Here is a 10,028-nt window from a genome sequence, read left to right as displayed (position 1 = left end):
GAATAGGGGAGGGGCTATTTGTTAGCGTGACTGTTTTTGAAAAGTCCGAAATTTCATGAAATTAATATCTCTGCAAATAATTCAATGTTGTGCATTAAAAGAAAACTGTGAAATACTTTGCAAATCTGACATCTTGTATTATGACGCAAGAAGAGAATGTTACATCACACTAACGTTTGTCTTGGCCAATGGTTTGAGATTGGGGGCGGGGTTATTTATTAGTGTGGTCAATAGCAGGCTTTTTTAAAAACAGTCAGAAATGCATCTAGTAGTGATTTTTTTTTATGATTCAAATATTTAGTTTTTTTAATATTATTTTTATTATTATTATTATTAAAGCGGTCGATCAAATACAATTACATACATAGAGACAAATAATACAAATAAATAAACAAATGCATAGAAATACACACAAAGAAACGCCAGGGTAACAAAAATAAAACTGATGAAATAAAGTTACACCTTAAAGAGACACAAAAGAAGAATATAAGGGTATCGTTTTTGTTGCTTTTGGATGAAGAGAATGCTGGATAGTTTTCAAATATTGGTCTAGGTCGATTTTGAACAGATCAAAAAAAGTTTAGAGCCACTAAACTTCTGTTTGTGTGCATCTAGTTGTGATGGGAAGTTCATTTTACTGACTCGGATCTTTGAGTCTCGTATCGAGATGAACGAATCTTTTATCGAGTCATTTAGTTCATTTGGTTCAGTTTGCCAAATTATTATAAAAATGTAACAAACTACTTCCAAACACGTCTACAACGAGCCCAAAAGGTTGATCACATGACTAATAAGTCATAAATAGAATATTATAAGAAGGAGAAAATAATAATTCAGTGTTTACCTGCTCTTTTGTCTATGAAGGTATTGTTGTCTCTTTGCTCAGCTCACCTCTTCATGTCTTTAAATGTCAGCGGTTCGTTCACGTTACACTGACAGTCACATATAATCTTAACCAATGTACACAGTCGATAGGAGCCATGATAATTAGTTCACCTTCTTGAGTCGTTCATTCATCACGTGACAGAATGACTCAAACCCGAGGACTCGAGAGATGAATGGTTCAATTATTTTTCCGGCTCTAAACGCGTATGATTGGCCCGTGATGAACGAATGACTCAAACCCGATAGATAACTCGAAAGGTGAACAGATCAATTCTTTTTCCGGCTCTAAGTGCATATGATTGGCTTCTGCCTTTCCGCGATGAACGACTCAAAAGACTTTAAATGGACGATACCACCTGCACAAATGTGCGCACGCGCGGATGAACGAATCACTTCCTGAGAGGACTCTTAGTTTCCGAGTCATATTGAAGATTCGTTCAAAATGAACGAATCGTTCATTAACACACCCATCACTAGCACCCAGCAATCTTTAAAGGGCCATGAAACCCCCTCGTTTCAGCAGGTGTTTTCACACCTCTACTTTGGAAAAAGTCAGAAAAGTGGGCGTGTCCAGCTCTGTTTAGGGGGGAGTGTCGGTGGAAGTAAAGAGGCATGGTGTGGGAGTGTCTATTTGGGCGCGCTGACTTTCCGAGTCAAAACACACAACCACACACAGTGGACAAAGTGACTGTGGTTACATCTGTAGTCGAATTATTTGCCAAATTATTAAATGGTGGACTTTAACTGCAGTTTGGCTCTTTCATTCAGGGAATTCATTCATGCCCCTCCCGACAAACGAGATATTTGATTGGAGGAACTGCTCTGAGCGTGTATTTTTCATGCAATGTTTGATACCGTGCGGCGAATGAGAGAAAAAAAAACTCTGCATTTCCCGGAAACTTAGATGCACACGGCAGGTAGCGTCAGAATGCTGCGTGTGTTATTCCGGTCACTACATGCAGCGGAAATCCTACACGAGGTTAAAGTTTGGTTGTGGTGCTAACATGTTTGTACTCTGTGCAATAGTTAACTTAGTTCGATACGAACAAACTGAATAAACAAAGAGCACTGGTCGCTCACTTACCAAATCTGTAGAGACAGGACAATCACCAGCAACTAGAGCCGCGTCTTTATTAAGAGGAGACTAAAGCGAATCCGGATCTCAGCATTTGCAGATGAGAACAGCTCTCAGGTAAACAATAATCCTCCTTAGACACGTAAGTTATTGTTGTTATTAATGAAGTTGCACAATAGAGCGTGCTGATTGGTTTGAACCAAGCCTTACTCATGCATTAATGCAACACACTGTAAGACGTAATAAGACTCACTCTGGCACAGTCGTCCAGTCTGCACGCTGGAATACACGCTATTATGTCATGACCGTGACGCAGCTTCAAAAATTCGTTTCAAACCGGAAGTACGAATTTGCTTGAAATAACGCAAAAACAACCAATTTACACTTTTTAGTGAAATATAGGTGTCCTAATAGTGTTTATAGCAGTGTGGGACACATATACAACTGTCAACAGTGTTTTGGTGTTTCGTGACCCTTTAAAGCAGGGGTCACCAATCCTGGTCCTGGAGGGCCGGTGTCCCTGCAGGGTTTAGCTCCATCTTGACTCAACACACCTGCCTGGATGTTTCAAGTATACCTAGTAAGAGCTTGATTAGCTTGTTCAGGTGTGTTTGATTAGGGTTGGAGCTAAAATCTGCAGGACACCGGCCCTCCAGGAACAAGTTTGGTGACCACTGCTTTAAAGGGTCATGACACCCCCCACTTTCGGTTCAGGTGTACCGCAAAATATTTTCAAAAGATGCATCATAATGGGCGTGGAGCTCCGCGATCAGAGGCAGGAGTGGGCATGGCCTGCAGAGCAGGGAAGAAGGAGGGGAACTGTTGTGAAGGGTCTTGGAGCTCCAAATGGGCTGTGCAAACCTTATTTAGTCGTATTTAGAGTTCAATATTGTGCTTTATGAATGTGTACACCTAACCCTAACCCAAAACCCAACCTCACAGTAACCTGATAAACCCAAACTACTTGTGGTTTAAGTCCCTCCCACTTGGAGGTCACCCAACCTACTTGCGGTGTAATCCCTCCCACTTGCAGGTCTCCGGGCTGCAGCGATACCTACTTAGAACTGTTCAGTGTTGCCAACTCAGCAATTTTGTTGCTAGATTTGGCAACTTTTCATACTACCCTAGCAACTTTTATTTTCAAAAAGCACCTAGCAACAAATGTAGCAAATTTTGACATTTATTTGGCGACTTTTAGCAGTTGTTAAAAAGTGACCTAAAAGAGCAGTGGCTGCAGGCTTCACTCAGTAGAGTAATTTGCTAGCTCAGATTGTTTTTCATAACTGTTAATGTACTGATATTCGTTAACACGTATAACTTTTAGAAATTTAGTAATTTCAATAAATTCCAATGGGGCGACAGTGGCGCAGTAGGTAGTGCTGTCACCTCACAGCAAGAAGGTTGCTGGGTCGCTGGTTCGAACCTCGGCTCAGTTAGCGTTTCTGTGTGGAGTTTGCATGTTCTCCCTGCCTTCGCGTGGGTTTCCTCCAGGTGCTCCGGTTTCCCCCACAGTCCAAAGACATGCGGTACAGGTGAATTGGGTAGGCTAAATTGTCCGTAGTGTATGAGTGTGTGTGTGAATGTGTGTGTGGATGTTTCCCAGAGATGGGTTGCGGCTGGAAGGGCATCCGCTGTGTAAAACTTGCTGGATAAGTTGGCGGTTCATTCCGCTGTGGCGACCCCGGATTAATAAAGGGACTAAGCCATAAAGAAAATGAATGAATGAATGAATAAATTTCAATAGTGCTATAATTGTTGTCACTTTCACAAATGTGTTCATTTCACAAGTTAAAAGATTAAATACACAAGCTGTGATTGTTTAAAAGAATGTTATTACCAGTGTTATATTTAAAAGTTAAAATAAAAATCTCATCAAAAGTGTTTGTGTTACTTTTACAAATAGTCGACTCTATTTTTCATACAAATCTAAATGGACATATTTTAAATAAAGTTCTTTCTGAGATGGCCAGTCAGTTTGAGAAAACAATAATTATATTGTATACTGCATACAGTAAAGATGAAGTTTTGAGTTGTGATTATGCAATGATGTCATCACGCAAAGTAACATGTTAATAAGAACCTATTTATTGAGCATCTGGATGTAATGTTTTAATATAATATAATACGCTGGGTCGCTGGTTCCAACCTCGGCTTGGCTGGGTCAGTTGGCATTTCTGTGTGGAGTTTGCATATTCTCCCAGCGTTCGCGTGGGTTTCCTCCGGGTGCTCCGGTTTCCCCTACAATCTAAAGACATGCGGTACAGGTGAATTGGGTAGGCTAAATTGTCCGTAGTGTATGAGTGTGTGTGTGGATGTTTTCCAGAGATGGGTTACGGCTGGAAGGGCATCCTCTGCGTAAAAACTTGCTGGATAAGTTGGCGGTTCATTCCACTGTGGCGATCTCAGATTAATACAGAGACTAAGCCGACAAGAAAATGAGTGAGTGAGGGAAAGAATACAACACACAGCGCCTCAGAGAGTTGAGACATGATGGGCTTACGCTTGTCAGATACTACGTGATGACGTCACTGATATGCAAATTAGTGCGTAGCATCATCTGCAAACATTTAGCTACTTTTCGAGCAGGCTTTAGCTACTTGTCATTGGAAATAGTTGGCAACACTGCAACTGTTGTCAGTCGACTCACAAAATGAGACACAAAAACTGTGAGGAGACGCATGATTTTATAGTTTACAAAGTTGAAATGCAAAGAAATAAACAGTGATTTAATGCCCTGATAGATTTGTCATTCGTAATTTCATATACACATAACCACAATTTAAATCATTATAAAGATAAGTGTGTTCATATAAACACCAAATGAGGACTTTTCCCTCAATCGCCGGGTCTGAATGCAGACTCAGTGCAGTAGGTCTCTTGCCCTGTCATTACAGCTGGTAATCTGGAGGATTTCGGTGCACACAGCAGCACGGCGATGTGTCTAAATGTGAACGAACTCCTGATAAAAGACAACGTCCGCCATTCTCCTATTCTCGTACTGCTCTCCCGACAAAAATGCTTGCTGCACACACACAGCTTTGCTGTATCGACCCTGACAGCAACGGGGGAAAAACATGCAACAAACCCCGTAGATAAAGGAAACAAACATGAGAGTCTAAATACTGTGTGCCGTGGGTCCGTGGACGCGGTCTTACCCGGTCATTAACGTACGGTCTCACAGCTTGGCACTGGCAGGTCTGCCTTGCCATCGGAAAGCACGCACAGTCATGAATAATTAAGATTCTTATTGTCACGGGATGGGGGTGATGAAGAGGAGGCGAGGACCCAAATGCGGGGAATGAAGAATTTATTGAAAAATAAAACAAAAACAAAACTCAAATCTCCCCATGTGGGGAAAAACACGACATTATGTTATACACTCAACTAGACTTAATCTGGAACTTGACAGACACACAACTTTAAACCACTGTTGTAGAACAGAATCAGCAAACCTCGGACAACAGGGAAGGAAACAATCAACAACGGACCAGCACAGAACAGAGCACACTAGGAGAATAAATAGGAAAGACAAACCAATTAACAGACAGGCGGACAGGTGAAATTAATAATTACAAACAGGATAACAAGGTGGGTGGGACAAGACAATAAACGGGAGAGCGCATGACAGAGACGAGACAAGCCATGCGCTCACATAAAACAGGACAAGAACATGCAGCCAATGAGAGAGCTCATTAACCGCATGTTCATGACAACACAACACTGAAGCACACGACAAAAGCACGTGACCACAATGTAAACACCGAGCCACGTGCTTTGACAAGAGACGCAAGACACGAGCACACGATAGATAAACACCTTACCGTGCGCTCACACAACGCGCATCAAGCGGCAGAGACAGAAACAGGACCAGACATGGGTAGTGTCAGAGCTCTGCCACCAAAACAAGAATTTACAAGACCAGAGTGGCAGAACCCTGACACTTATAGGATAAAAAAACTGGCACTCATGGCTCATGGCGACCCAAGTTCAATTCCTGCCTCGAGGTCCTATGCCGATTCCTTCCCTCTCTCCTCTCCTGATGCTTTCCTGTCTATACTCTATACTGTCCAATCAATTAAAGATGTAAAATAAAAAGTTTACACACACCTGTGAGCATGTGTTTTGTATTTGTTAAAATTACGCAGAGAGAAAATCATATATTGCACGAATGTTTGTCTTAGCCAATTGTGTGAGTTTGGGGCGGAGTTATTTGTTGATGCAGCCAATAGCAGGTGCACTGAAAAAAGTGTTGCATGCAGAACTGTTGCAAACAATTTATTTGTGTTGAATTTAAACAAACACATTAAGTTTAATATTGTTCAACTTAATTTGTTTGTTTAAATTCAGCCCAAATGAATTGTTTACAACCACTTAACGTAAAAAAAAAAAAGTAAATCCAAGGAATCGTCTTTGAATATTTTTTTTCTGTGTGATAATATGAAAATAAATGCTGGAATAGTTGGCGGTTCATTGCGTTGTGGTAACCCCTGATAAATAGGGGCCTACGACAGAGGGAAAATTAATGAATGTTGGACAAAATATGAAAAAATAAAAATATGGCTTAGTCCCTTTATTAATCCAGGGTCGCCACAGCGGAATGAACCGCCAACTTATCCAGCATATGTTTTACACAGCAGATGCCCTTCCAGCTGCAACCTATCACAGGGAAACAACCATACACACTCATTCACACACATACACTAAGGACAATTTAGCCTACCCAATTCATCTGTATCGCATGTGTGACTTGTGTGTGTTTGTTTCCTAGTACTGGGTTGTGGCTGTGTAAAATATATGCTGGAATAGTTGGCAGTTCATTGCGTTGTGGTAACCCCTGATAAATAGGGGCCTACGACAGAGGGAAAATTAATGAATGTTGGACAAAATATGAAAAAATAAAAATATGAAAAATATTAAATAAAATATTAAATATTTATTTAAAATATTTTATCATAAAATAAAATATAATAAAATATTTAAATCATTATCTTTAAAATAAATAAACGCTTTTTTAACAAAACAACACAGCATGTTTTCATTTAGAGTGCACACCTGGGAATACGCTTGATTTGACATATTTAATAACCCGAGCATGGTGATCTGGAGGAATTTAAATGTGTGTCTTATCAGGCCGAGATTGTAATAAAGAATCATTTTCTTTGAGCCGAAACGCACGTCACCGAGTGTCGCTCTGGCGGAATATCAAACAGCTCCGTTAATAATCTCAATGTGAATCGGAGAGTTAGATCAAATCAGAAAGTGGGACAGAAGTCATTGAGGCAACATTATATAATAGCCCACTGTGTCAAAGCAACAGCTGAATATTAAAATCCCAAATGTGGCGCATTATTCAAAGTCTTTACAGATGAAGTCTGCAATGAGGGAAATCATTTCCATCTGATGGGGGAAAGAATTGAGTGCGCAGGTAGAAACTGAGCCCGAATGCGTGACAATCAGTAAGTGGTTTTGGCTTGAAGGAATCCCTGAGCAACAGACGGCTTAACATTATCCTTACCTTAGTGTGTATACTGAGCATTGCAAGTGTTTCTGACTGCTGAATAGTTATGAAATCACACACAATATACCACAGTGATGCTGAATGCTTGATTCTGATTGGCTGATGAGCATTCTGAGGTGTTTGGTTATTGTCAGATAAACGCACAGCTAAAGTAGTGAAGGTTTTGCGTGCATTACAGCTCCATATCACTCCGCTGAATAATTTGAGTTATTTACATCAAAACACAACAGTCCAACAGTGTTGGACGTGAATTCAATTAGAACAGGGGTGTCAAATGTATGGCCACTGGATGGCGCAATAGAAATTCATTCATTCATTTTCTTTATGGCTTAGTCCCTTTATTAATCCAGGGTCGCCACAGCGGAATGAACCGCCAACTTATCCAGCATATGTTTTACACAGCAGATGCCCTTCCAGCTGCAACCTATCACAGGGAAACAACCATACACACTCATTCACACACATACACTAAGGACAATTTAGCCTACCCAATTCATCTGTATCGCATGTGTGACTTGTGTGTGTTTGTTTCCTAGTACTGGGTTGTGGCTGTGTAAAATATATGCTGGAATAGTTGGCGGTTCATTGCGTTGTGGTAACCCCTGATAAATAAGGGACTACGACAGAGGGAAAATTAATGAATGTTGGACAATTCACACACTCAACGGCTGCAGTTTTGCTCACGTGGCGGAGGAGACGAAGCTATTGATGAAGGGGCTTGGTTTTGACCTGCAGTCTATGGTTTTGACCAGTCTTTGGTTTTGACCAGGCTTTGGTTTTGACCAGTCTTCGGTTTGGACCAGTCTTCTGTTTTTACCAGGCTTTGGTTTTGACCAGTCTATGGTTTTGACCAGGCTTTGGTTTTGACCAGTCTTCGGTTTGGACCAGTCTTCTGTTTTTACCAGGCTTTGGTTTTGACCAGTCTATGGTTTTGACCAGGCTTTGGTTTTGACCAGTCTTCGGTTTGGACCAGTCTTCTGTTTTTACCAGGCTTTGGTTTTGACCAGTCTATGGTTCTGACCAGTCTTCGGTTTTGACCAGTCTATGGTTTTGACCAGGCTTTGGTTTTGACCAGTCTATGGTTCTGACCAGTCTTCGGTTTTGACCAGTCTATGGTTTTGACCAGGCTTTGGTTTTGACCAGTCTTTGGTTTTGACCAGTCTATGGTTCTGACCAGTCTTCGGTTTTGACCAGTCTATGGTTTTGACCAGGCTTTGGTTTTGACCAGTCTTTGGTTTTGGCCAGGCTTTGGTTTTGACCAGTCTTTGGTTTTGACCAGTCTATGGTTCTGACCAGTCTTCGGTTTTGACCAGTCTATGGTTCTGACCAGTCTTCGATTTTGACCAGTCTATGGTTCTGACCAGTCTTTGGTTTTGACCAGTCTATGGGTTGAACAATCTTTGGTTTTGACCAGTCTATGGTTTTGACCAGTCTTTGGGTTGAACAATCTTTGGTTTTGACCAGTCTATGGTTTTGACCAGTCTATGGTTCTGAGCAGTCTTTGGTTTTGACCAGTCTTTGGTTTTGACCAGTCTATGGTTTTGACCAGTCTTTGGGTTGAACAATCTTTGGTTTTGACCAGTCTATGGGTTGAACAATCTTTGGTTTTGACCAGTCTATGGTTTTGACCAGTCTTTGGGTTGAACAATCTTTGGTTTTGACCAGTCTATGGTTTTGACCAGTCTATGGTTCTGACCAGTCTTTGGTTTTGACCAGTCTATGGTTTTGACCAGTCTATGGTTCAGACCAGTCTTCGGTTTTGACCAGTCTATGGTTTTGACCAGTCTTTGGGTTGAACAATCTTTGGTTTTGACCAGTCTATGGTTTTGAACAGTCTATGGTTCTGACCAGTCTTCGGTTTTGACCAGTCTTCTATTTTGACCTGTCTTTGGTTTTGATCAGGCTTTGGTTTTGAACAATCTTTGGTTTTGACCAGGCTTTGGTTTTGACCAGTCTTTGGGTTGAACAATCTTCGGTTTTGACCAAGTTGCATTTGACACTCATACCTTGCTGTGTGCTCTTATATGTGACAAATATTTTACAGAAAACACAGCTGTAGGTTGAAACAGAGCATGATTGTTTAATGCTGAATCAGGCATATTTATGTGTTTGTACACAACAAGCGCTGCATCAGTACAGTAGTGGGAAATATGAACAAAGTGTGCCTCAATATGTAGGTCAACATAAGCCAAATCTTTCAGAAGTCACACACACACACACACGCACACACACACACACACACACAGACACAAACACACACAGGGTCAGACGTCAATCAGGAGCGTTTGGGAATATTAAGGTCAGTCGTTCTGCTTTTGCCGGACTCTCATCTAAAACCAAAAGCTGCTGATTTGATTCACTTACAAACTCTGCCCCTTTAAATCCGTCCAGGCTTAAATTCAGCACTTGATGGAATTTGTTTGATGTACGAAAGAAACTTTCAAGTAAGATGTGGAGAGAAAATCTCTCCAGGGATTCAGGTTACACTGTAAAAGCTATCTGTTAATGAACAGTTTCTGTGTTTTGTGATCCACAAGTGTTTATTTGCGG

General features: G+C 41.1%; 1 protein-coding gene across 6 annotated transcripts in view; it reads right to left on the bottom strand.

Annotated features, from left to right (window-relative positions):
* Positions 1–10,028, bottom strand: part of frmpd4 (FERM and PDZ domain containing 4) — a 225,480-nt gene that overhangs the window by 156,583 nt on the left and 58,869 nt on the right. The window lies entirely within an intron of this gene.

Source organism: Danio rerio, chromosome 9 (assembly GCF_049306965.1).
Source record: "Danio rerio strain Tuebingen ecotype United States chromosome 9, GRCz12tu, whole genome shotgun sequence".
In the NCBI taxonomy this organism is placed as follows: domain Eukaryota; kingdom Metazoa; phylum Chordata; class Actinopteri; order Cypriniformes; family Danionidae; genus Danio; species Danio rerio.
Note: the sequence above shows the minus strand (reverse complement) of the source record. Positions and strands in the feature narration are given on the sequence as shown.